The sequence below is a fragment of the Aulostomus chinensis genome, chromosome 23 (genome assembly GCF_037954235.1).
Source record: "Aulostomus chinensis isolate RoL2024-O1b breed Wild chromosome 23, RoL_Achi_v1.0, whole genome shotgun sequence".
NCBI lineage: Eukaryota > Metazoa > Chordata > Actinopteri > Syngnathiformes > Aulostomidae > Aulostomus > Aulostomus chinensis.
The window spans coordinates 9,266,974-9,279,004 of record NC_141342.1 but is presented as its reverse complement, the minus strand read 5'-3'; positions in this window follow the sequence as shown (position 1 = coordinate 9,279,004).

Genomic DNA, 12,031 nt, shown 5'->3' with positions numbered 1-12,031 from the left:
TGGATGAGAACAAGTTTTCAAGTCCTGAGTTCCACTGAGCAGCAGTTGAGATGTTCAAGCTCCAGGCTTTGTGGTTCATCTGGGGATTCGCTGCTGTGGTGCAGTTCCACCCATGACAGCTTTCATGAGCATGTGGCGAGGGGCCGACTGTGGCTGAGAGTACAATAATATGAAGTCTAATGCGGATGAACACTGGACACTGCTCTGCTTGTCTGTGGAGCCTCCGTTACCTTTGTCTGGTGGTAAGCTGACATTAGCAGGTGAGCCCGCTGACTTGTTATGGAGTAACAGTACGATCACTTCCTTTAACAAAGTTAACAAACAGTTTACAACCCAAACTAATCCACATGCTGCCTCTCAGATGCTTTAGTGCTGTGACGGTCCGGTCTAAAGAGCTCTGCTGGTAATTTTCCTCCATTTACGATATAAAACATTTGCTTGGTTAACTGATCAGTCAGAGCCATGCATCGGGTCAAGCTGATGGAACTTTTAGAACTCCCACTGCTGGTTAACAAGGAGAACTATTTCCAAACTGTCTGATCAGCTCATAAAGATGGGACTTTGTAAAGGTGATTGAAGTCCTGGTCCATCATTTCACCCCACCTTCCAGTGAACATTCAAATTTGAATAAAAGGTGACAGCCCCAACAGGAAACTATGAGGATTCTAGGATGGTATTGCTTACCCAACTTCCCTTGACTTCTTCTTTTTCTTGCTTTTTTTGTGTCTTTTGTTGTGACGGCTCTGAGAGCTTTCATCCTTCTCTCTGCTCAGATGAGTCCTTGCGTGATCTCTATTTGGAACTGTTGTGGAGGTGAGAGAGGGCGAATCTTCGGATTTGGTGGTGCTTTCGGGCATTGCGGAAGGCAAGGAACTGTCTTTTGATGGATGATACTCCCTCTCCTTAATGTGGCTCATATCTTTTATTCTCTGAGAATCTCGTGTCTCCTGTTGACACCACCAGTGACTGTGACACTCCTCACGGTAAGAATATGAATGCCCTCTACGCACAAGATCCCTGTCCTCTCTGGATCGATGGTGGTGGTGAAAGAGGTGGTAATGGTGAGAGCACCTGTCGTGGTCATACTTCATACTTACAGAGGTAAGAAGTTCACTTCCTGTGACCCTCGGCCTCCCAGTCCTTGTCATAATAGTCCTGAGGAGGCACTCGATCCCTGTATGAATGATAATGGTAGAATTTCTACATCAACCCCCGCTGGTGTTCCACCATCCATGTGAGAGAAACTGTGCACAGCAGTGGACATTGTGCTCCTGGGAGTCTCTGCCCGCCCATCCTACCTCCCCTGGGAACCCCCAACTTGTCTTCGTTCTGGTCTACATCCACCCCAGAGTGAAGCCACCACAGCAACCGACCACATCAGAACCATACTGAACAAGCTGGAGCAACTATCCCCAGACTCCCCTAGATTCATCTTAGGGGACTTCCAACCTCTGCAATCCGGATAAATCCCTTTCGTCCGGCTCTACCCAGCACCATGGGCCTGCCCTGCAGCAGTTTGTTGAGTGGTGTGACACCTCTCTGCTAGAGCTGAACGTCAGCAAGACCAAGGAGATGGTGGTGACCTTTTCCGGAAGATAGAGGTAGCTGGCTGCAGCTATCTCCACCATTATCCATGGGTCATCTGTGGAGACTGTGACGGAGTACAAATATCTGGGGACCATCTTCAACAACCATTTGAAATCCTCTTCCAGCACAGAGGTGATCCTGAAGAAGGATCCTTCGAGCTCCTTCTCTGTAAGCAGCACTCCTTTTACACATTCATCGAATCAGTCTTATCGATCTCAACAGTCTGCTGGTTCCATTCCATCAACCTGCAGGAGAAGAACTGTTTACATAGCACTGTCAAGGTGCGTTACAAGATAATCAAACTTCTCTTCTGCTCCGATGGCTACGAGCAGCAGGTGCGTGGCATGGCTGCCCAGATCCTGAAGGACCCCTCCCACACTCTCTTCCCGGTGTGAGAGAGGCTGCCATCCAGTCCCAAGCTACAGTTTCCAGCCTGCAGGACCCAGAGGCAGATATCCACCTTTGCCCCCGAGGCTGTCCCCCTCCTGAATTCTCTGAACTCTGACCCCTAGTACCCCCACAAGGATAGCCACTTGTCATATACTTAGTTTACGCCATAATTAATGTCTGTGCAGGAATTATGTACATATATTCTGTTTATGGTACAATTCATTCCGTACATACTACAATACATGTAAAAATACTTCTCAGTGCAATAATGTAAATACATTACTTGTCTATTGTGCACCACCACTTCTATTATGCACTTTACAAAGTAAGCACTGCTAACTCTGGGACGTATAGACAGCTCAACTGCACTTCCTCACCTAATGTTGTGTTGTTTTGTTGTTGTTGAGTAACTCATGTAATAAATTTTGCCGCTCTCTGCGCCCTTATTTGCCCTGAATGGCGATAAATGAAGTTTTCTGAACTATTACAAGTTCACTTTCCAATGAAACAATAGAGCTAAATAAATATGTAAACAATCAAAACAATAACAAAATTACTCAAAGAAATCCAACACTTACACTCGCACACACACGCACACATTAACACATGGGGGTGAGAACCATTTAAAACACGCTTGATACAGGTCTTGGGTGGGGGCTTCTCTGGGCCACAGCGTGAGCCACAGCTGCCAGGCAGCGGTGGAAGCAACACCCCAAGGCAGAGCAGAGCAAGCAAAGCAGAAAACAAGCAGCTGCTGGCAAAAGCCCACTTTCGCTCGCTAAACCCAGAGCCATAGAGAGAAAGAGTTGGCGGACACATTTGGGACCTACTTCTGGGGATATGGAGTCTCCAATTGTTCCCAACATTGCGTGTCATGACAACAGAACGCATCGATTCCAGGGGCTGCACATCTACAGGAGCAATTCCAGTGGTAAGCTGAAAAGACATCGTCATCTTTAAAATGATTGAGTTCATGTCCTGTATTAGCAGGCGTTTATGTTGTAAATTCTGTTTTCTTTCATATGTGTCAGCATTGATATTGATTTATATTTAATACAATCAATACCTTGGCTTTTCAGAGGTTTCCCGCTTGCTAGCTAGCTTGACTTCCCCACAGCAGTTGCTAAGATTTAACAAAATAATTAAGTTATGGAGTTCTTCAATTACACAGTTAGGATTAGCTACTGAAGGGTTTCTGCAAATTGGAGGCTGGCTGTCAGCGGGTTTTATTTAGGTTGTTCCGCTGAACCTGGTGATGTTCATAGTTTGTCAGCTGAGGTAACGGTCTAATTACTGTCATTTACCGCAGGCAGAATTTTGGGTCCACTTTGCCAGGTATTTCATTCAATTGGTGGTTTATTACCTTTTCCTAATTTGGAGTGTCGCCAGGAAAAAGTTGTATTTGTCCTGCATTCATTTTGCTGTTAGACCGTAAACCTACTTGTTAAATGTTCTGAAGCTCGATGGGTAATTCTACGTTAAGAAGCAGTGAGTTCCTTATCAGTCCATGTGGAGGCATTGGGCATGACTCCCAATTAATTACATCAGATTCCAGTTTGAATGACTGAAATGGAGGGTTTCAGTGGTGAATTAGAGCTAGTGACTATGGCAGGCCAAGCTACTCTACAAGACAGCTGTCAATTTCAGTAGTACGTGGCTACTCATGTGAATTGTTCATCTTGTTACAATAACAGCCTATGTGTATGGGCGACATTAAACACTTATTTAATCGCTGGCTGTAGGAAGATGCTGGTGGTTGCTGGAGGGAGGAGGCTACTTCTCGTTCCATCATGTAGGGGCGTGAGTTTATGGAAGACATACATGTCTGGAGAAAGTTTATGTAAGATATACTGGTCTCCAGACACGTATGTCTTACATAAACTCACGCCCCTACAATCACAAGCGAAGACACAATTGTTTTGTTTTCATCATTGCCTAATAAAAACCTTGTTTTATTGAACAAGTCTTGTAGAAACCATCTTATTCCAGCCCATAAATTGTAACACAAATTGCAAGTGTGAAAAAAGTTAGCTGCTTATAGCCTTACTTTTGTGACTGTTGATTCAACATACATTCTTCAAGCATAATTGGGGGACACACCCATATGTGTATATATATATATATATATATATATATATATATATATATATATATATATATATATATATATATATACATATACATATATATATATACATATATATATACATATATATATATGTGTATATATATATGTATATATAAATGTATATGTATATATGTATATATATATATATATATGTGCTTCATCTTAAAATGTTCATGGTTCTGATGTGTAACCTAGCATGGTCAACTAACCATTTAAAGAGCAATGATAAAGATAAACATCCATTGCTAAAGGAGACAGTAATGGTAAGTAATGAAGGAACTTCTGAAGTTAACCCCACTCACATTAGTAATCTATGCACGCTAACACAAACCTTTCCCCCAAAACTAAAACACGTGAAGTAATAAATGCAGTACTTTTAACCCCGCAACTAAAAAGCATAACTGACACATATATAAAACTTGATGTGCGTGCCTGATTTCCTGTTGGAAGGCTCTCAAAATTGTCTCTGTCAGTTGTAGTTTGAGAATAATAACGTGCTCTATCTTTCTCTAGGAGCTCTGATGTGGATTCAGACCGAGCCCTTGAAATAAAAAAGAAGAAGAAAAAGCGGCGGCATCAGGACAGTGGGGCAGAGCAGCTTAGTCTGGGTGAAGCTCAGAGTCACAAGGCCAGAGGCAGCAAGGAGAGAGAGAACCGCAAGCGGCGCTACGATGACATTAAAGACACTACACATGACAGTAGTTATTCCCCAGAAAAACGGCGGTGCAGTGACTATGCTGACGTCGGCAATGATCGTGTACTCCCCCCACACTACATCTCTCCTCCTGTAAGTGCGAACGGTTCATCCCATCACCACCTCAATGGACACACAGGTACTACAGAGTAGAAGAGCGCTAATGCAGGGCTCTAAAGTCTCACGCATTTGGCATTTGACACACGCATCCCCACCCGTTCACACGTTCACACACCACACATTGTATTTCTCATGTATTTCAATTATCACGATGAAGTCCGCCAAGTTGTACCTCTTTAACAATGGAACAGGTAGCAATCAAGTGACCTCCCCCTATAATTCAGAAGCTGCGTGCCACGCGCAAGCCAATCAAATAAAGTATATCTACCGAACAGCCAATCAAAAAGTAGCATTGCTGTATCCAGGTAGATTTGATATCATGTGTTTTGGAGATGGACGCTCGCCAAAAGGAAGCATCTTTCATGAGGACGAAAAAGACCCGATGATTACAGTAAGTCATCTCATCATTTACTCGTTTTTGTGGAAGATCTCTTTTACACTGCCTATGAATATTTTGTCCAGGCAGAGGGAGTGGGAGCCAGTATGTGTGTCAGGGATGGAAGTTTGCACCCACCAGTTTACCAGCAGGTACTGTGGGTTATTCCAGTCAGATCTGAACAATTAATATGGGCTATATCTTAACCGTGCGCTTTCCATAAATCTATCTAGATCTGGTCTAAATATCTTTTCTGGAGGAATAAAGAAAGGTAGGCAGGAGCTAGTTAATAATAATGGGCTATGGTGACAAGAACTGATTGGGGAATGTGACAGGAGACTGTGTTCATGTCTTGTTCAGTGGAGGGTAGATTTTAAAATGTACAAAGAAGTTCATTTCCATCTATGGTGTGTGTGTGTGTGTGTGTGTGTGAGAGAGAGAGAGAGAGAGAAATATTGCATCTTATCCAGATAATGCATCGTAGTAATTATTGCATTTGCTTTCAAAGATGTTAAGGAAGAGGCAGAAACGCATCCTGTCATGCTTCTCCCAGCTCCCTAAAAAGGTGGCCAGTTTAGGCCAAGAAAAGGAGACTGTGGAGAGGGCAGTAGAGGAGGACAGTGTAGAACAGGTTGTAGATGAAGCAGTGCAGAAGACAGCGATGGTGCCAGTCGAGATTGAGTCAGTGGAAGAAACTGTGGAGGACACAGACAGTGATGAGAGAGACAGTGGACAAGCCACTGGAAATGAGGAAGAACAGGGGATTGAGTGGAGCAGCCACCTATAGGTGCACCTTTAAGAAGAAATGGTAAACCCGGTGGCCGTTCATCTCAATGGGAACCACTAGCTCCTTCTACTGGTGCTCAGTCTGCAGGCAAGAGAACTCCTGTGCCCATCAAGGTGTGAGGGATATAAGCAGGCATGTAAAAGGCAAGGGACATTGTGCCAAAGAACAGGTTCCGAACTCAGCCAGCAGTGTTACTCTGTTCTACACACCTGAAACTTCTGTTGGAGGCATGAGTGTATAAGAGGCCACGGTACGTAGCACAGGACAACCAAATGGCTGATGGAAATGTTTGATTAATTGCAGTGTCCATCAAATTGTATTTCCATAAAAACCTATCTAATGTTGATGGTTATTAAATTATCTCTATTGCAGACCAGGAGAGCTGAGGTGTAGGTTGCAGTTGCAATGGTGCAGCAAAGTATTCCATTTTCTGCTGCTGACCATTTCAGCCCCTTGTACAAAGAGTGTTTTAGAGACTCGCCCACGGCTCAGAGCTTTAAGAGCGCAAGTACAAAAACAACGTACATCGTAAATGAAGCAGTGGCACCACATTTCAAGAAGGAGCTGGTGATGAAGATGAGAGAGAATCCTCTCACACTTGTCACTGATGGCTCAAATGATACCAGTATGAGTTTAACAACTAGCAGTCATTTAAGTTTGTACCCATTTCTTCTTGCACACTCATACAAGTTTTGAATAAGATTTGAGTTTAGTAATGCACGTTATTGCTCCAGGTCTGGAGAAGATGAATCCTTTCACAGTGAGAATATTTGACAACAACAACGTTGTGCACAGATTCCTTGATAATAAAAAAAAAATCATTGACACCTTGCAGGAAAATAATGTCCCTTGGATAAATTGTGTAGGTCACTCCATTGATAATGTTCCTGTAAATACAGGTGCAACAAAGTCAATTGCAGCCCGAATGCTGAGAGAAAATGGCAGCATTTACATACGTGGATGCCCCTGTCATTTGTACACAACACTGCCAAGCATGCAGGGCAGACGTTTTTGGAAGTAAGTTCAAATATGTTGTCTTTACATTCCCAGTCTGTCAAGCCCAATGCCAAGTAAAAGCGTTTGCTGTATAGTGTTGTAATAAATCTTTAATATATTGCAGATATCTGGATTTGATCCAGAGGATCTGATTGTGGATGTAGGGTACTGGTTTAAGGGAAGCACCAACCGTAAAGGTTACCTTGCAAGTTTGTGATTCAACCTGCCCTATTGTTGAACAACAAATACAATCTTTTCATTTCTTTGTGATTGTTTATATATATATTAGTGGATAATAAAAAACTTTCTCATTTAAGTTGAAACATGCAAGAGGCAGCATACAAGGTCAAATTCATTGGACATATCAAACTAAACAACAATACGGTGCATACTGCCCTCTACTGACTAAAGTTGATAATGCCACTACGAAAAGAAAAAAGTCATGAAAAAAAGCACAAATTTAACAAAATAATATAGGACATTCACCCTAACCTCCCAAAATATCCAACAATTGTAGTAGTTAAGTTACATTAAACCTTGTGTCTGTATGTTGTGATAGTATTTTATACACAAAATGGTATTGTACACAAAATGAGACTAAACTCACCTGATGATGCAGTACAGGAGAAAGAACATAGTTCCCCTTAGACTCCTGCCACTAAAGTTAATAAACTAGCAAGAATATTAGGTAGCATTAGCATTAACTTCAGCTAAAGTCTACCAGCTTCAGTTACCTTTATCAATCGCTTTACTGGATACTGAAGGCTTTATACTGTAAGTGGTGTATAAAAAGTTTAAGAACCTGTAGAAGTTAATATGCTTAGTTTACTATTTTTAAACCGACTACTCCAGGCACTGCGTTTTCCTCTGGACACTGCGAATCTAAGAAAACAGCGCATGGAGATGGAGAGTGGAACTCAGCCCAGAGTTCCTGCCTTTGACTGCTGAAATAGCCCCGCCCCCTGAGCTGCACTGAGGTGTTAGAACAACACCCAAATTAACACCATGGGTCTTCAAATCATTTAAACCTGCTTTGAAGTAGTTCAAAAATACATTTTCTGACCCTTGACGTCACGCAGCCCCCCCCCCCCCCCCCAAATCTCATTGATATGTATGTGTTTGTGTGTATACGCATATGTGTTGACACTATAACACTGTTTTCCATCTTTATCACTGCTGTCCTCCATCTCACAAGCTAGCATCTGCCCCAGGGAGTCAACATCATGTGCAGGACTGACGGCCAACTCCTCAACATCAACCGTTTCAGGGCCAAAGGCAAAACCACCATCACGTCAATCATGGAGCTGCAGTATGCGGACGATAACATCACATCACACTAAAACATGAACTCACACCCGCTAGAATGTTGTTTTTATTCAACAGAATTGATTCTGTTGTTTGATACCAATATTTCTGTCTGTTTTAACACTGTAGCTGTTCCTGTTCAGGGACTCACTGTTTATTACCTTCAGAAACATGATTCACTTCCTTTTACATGATGATAGACATTTAAAGCTTCTTGGTCACCAGACACAGCAGGCCGAACACCTCCACATCCAATTCTGGTGGAAGCACAATTCAGTTATGGGAATGAACCAAAAATAATAAAGCTTGGCATGATATATTTGTCTGGCGTGTTGATAAATAAATGAATCAATGAAGCACCTGTTATTCTCATGAAAATGTACCTCAGCAGGTCGTTGCCCATGTACCTGTCAGGAGGGTGAACCTCTTTTCCCAGACCAGCTTGGCATCCTGGTAGTCCTCCTCCATGATGATGCAGCATTCATGCTTTGTTTGATCCCTGTGTTCAGGAGATCTCTGGCACTGCTGCACCTGCCTCCCCTGCTCTAAGCCCCCTGTAGATTTCCCCTCATCTGATCTGATTTTTGCCCTGGACTCAGTTTCCATTCAAGCATCGAGGATAACTGGTCACTCATCACAAATATATTCAGTTGGAGGTCAGTCCTCTGCTGCAGGTCTGAAGCAGCAGCAAAACACAGCAGTAATCTCACGAAAGGTCCTGTCAATTCTACTGTCCACTGAGACACCACTGAAGTGTTGCATCTCAACTGAAGGCAAGACGTCGTTGTCTTCATCTTGCAACCGGACATCGTTGTCTTCATCGCTCAACTGGGGGTCTTCGTCTTCATGTGTTCCATCTGAAGACGAGGTGTCTTCGTCTTCATGTGTTCCATCTGAAGACGAGTTGTCTTCGTCTTCATGTGTTCTTTCTGAGGGTGAGGTGTCATTGTTTTCTTCATTTGAAGACCAGGAGTTGTCTCCATCTGAAGACCAGGAGTCGTCTTCAATTGAAGCCCAGTAGTCACGGTCTTCACATGTTCCATAAGATGAGGTGCCTTCGTCTTCATCTTTAAACCAGTCTTTAGTTTCCTCAGTTGAAGACCAGGAGACATTAACTTCAAGTGAATCCCAGGAGTCGTGGCCTTTGTCTGAAGACCAGATGTCATTGTCTGCGTTTGAAGACCAGGAGTTGTTGTCTTCAACTGAAGCCCAGTAGTCATTGTCTTCAGATGAACACCAGGAGTTATTGTCTTCATCCCTTCACGCTCACAAACATCCAGTGTCAAGCCTCCGGTCACGGTCACAAATCTCAAGTGTTAAGCCTCCAGACATGGTCACAAACCTCCAGTGTCAAGCCTCCAGTCACGGTCATAAATCTCCAGTCTCAAGCCTCCGGTCACGGTCACAAACATCCAGTGTCAAGCCTCCGGTCACGGTCACAAACATCCAGTGTCAAGCCTCCAGACATGGTCACAAACCTCCAGTCTCAAGCCTCCGCTCACGAACATCAAGTGTTGAGCCTCCGGTCACGGTCACAAACCTCCAGTCTCAAGCCTCCGCTCACGAACATCAAGTGTTGAGCCTCCGGTCACGGTCACAAACCTCCAGTCTCAAGCCTCTGGTCACTGTCACGAACGTCCAGTCTCAAGCCTCCAGTCACCCGCCTCGAACCTTCAATCACCGGTTTCCCCCTTACGTCTTTACAAGTCTGTAATGGGGTGGAATCCCCCCACCTCAGACCGTGACAGATTGACCCATCCACCAGAGACCCAGCGAATGAGTTCCTCCCCACGCATGATGACCCTCTTCCAGTATTTTGCCTACATGGCTAGGTAAACGGTGGAGGAAGGCTAACCAGGTGTGGAGGATTTCACAGGCACCCGGGGGGGTCCTTGTTCAGGGCAGCTCGGGCCTCTCATCCAGGAGAGCCAGGAGCTCTAGCTGTTCCTAACATGTCTGGTGCGGGGGGGGGGGGGGGGGGGGGGGGCGTTGCTCTGGTCCCTGGTGATCCTGCACTGGATGATCTCATCTCTGGGAGCAGGATGCATGGCGAACTCATGCAGATCCTCCATAGACCGAGGAGATGACGACTGAAATGACAAAGTCACTCCATGAGAAGCGTTTCATCATTTTAAAATGATTTCAATCAAAATAAGCCGACAAAGATGCCTTTGACAAGAGATTTACATCCTACCCTTAAATTTGTGTCGCTCCCTGCAGGTTCCAGCCTGGGGGTGGAGAGAGGGGACAACATGCTTGGTGAAGTTGTCCCTTCGTTCTTCCAATCTGTGTCTTCATCGCTCATTTGGCTTCCGTCACCTGTTGTGTAAATAACACACACAATATTATTCTAGTGCTGCTGTTTTCTGGATTATAAAACCATCTCATTTTTGGACTGGTGTCAGATTGTGTGGTCGTACTTGATGATGGAGACACAAGCCTCTCAGGACTGTCTTCCTCCTCTTCATCCTCACTTTCACTCTCTTGGTAGGTGGTCTTGTAGGACTTCTGGGAGCCTTTTGTCCACCTGGGAATCAGCTCACCAACTGGAAAAGCAGAGAGTTGCTGAGAAAACTCATGAAAACAAAGTGTCTCCTAGTTTTCATGTTTGCTGGATGACAACATAGGACACAAACACACGTTTGGTCTTCTTCCTGGGCACGTGGGGTTTGAGAAAACCACCACCCAAAGCTGTTAGAAGTGCATCCTACTGGCATCCAGTGGTGGACAATAACAAAGTACACAAGAAGTACAGCTTGCATGAGTATTGCCCTTTAGTACATTTTCCAAGTATCTCTACTGTACTTGTGTTTTTTTTATATTTGGTCATATCAATACAAAAACTATTGAAATATTGAAACTGATCCATCAGGCTACCATAAGCACCTGAGGCACACCAGCATGGGTTACTCACATGGCACTTGGACATCAAAAGTGGAGAGCAGAACCTACAATAAACGACAGTGAAAAAAACTATCATAAATTCCAATCAACTACAATAAATGTAAGCAGTATAAGTGCTGGGTATTGCACAGCACCGTGTTAAGTATTTGCACAGCAAAGTGCTAAATACTGCACACAAGATTGTCCAGGGTCTGGTAGGGGTGGTTCCCTGTTCCCTGTGGGGCCCCGTGCAGCAGACGACCATGTCCCACACAGCTGGTCTGTGCAGGACTTCAGGAGCCTGGAGCTGATTCTGTCAGGACCTGGCACCTTCCTCGGCTTGATCCTCCTGAGCTGGTTTCTCACCTGAAGTGTAGTGAGGGACAGGTTGGAGCAGGGGGGCTCTGTGTTCAAGAGTGCTGATGGTGAGTGGATGAAGAGAGCAGTGGGGGGTGGCTGGGAGCTGAGTGCTATAGACAGAGGTGTGAAGGTGGGTGGGGGGATGAGGGTGTGATGGCCTCCCGGGGGTGTCGATGAGGGGGGTTGCAGCAGTGAAGGGGGTCAGGGGAGGAGTAGGTGTCTGATGTATAGGTTCAGATCCTTCACCCATTGGTGACCCCCAGCAGTCTGGGAGCTGGGTTCGCTGAGGCCAGAAATCATCCTGAGGCCTTTCCAGACTCCCCTGGTGGTGTTCTGCTGCAGCTGATCCTCCATCTTCCTCCTGTAGCAGCTCTTCCCTTCCCTGACTTAAATGCTCTCTTCTTC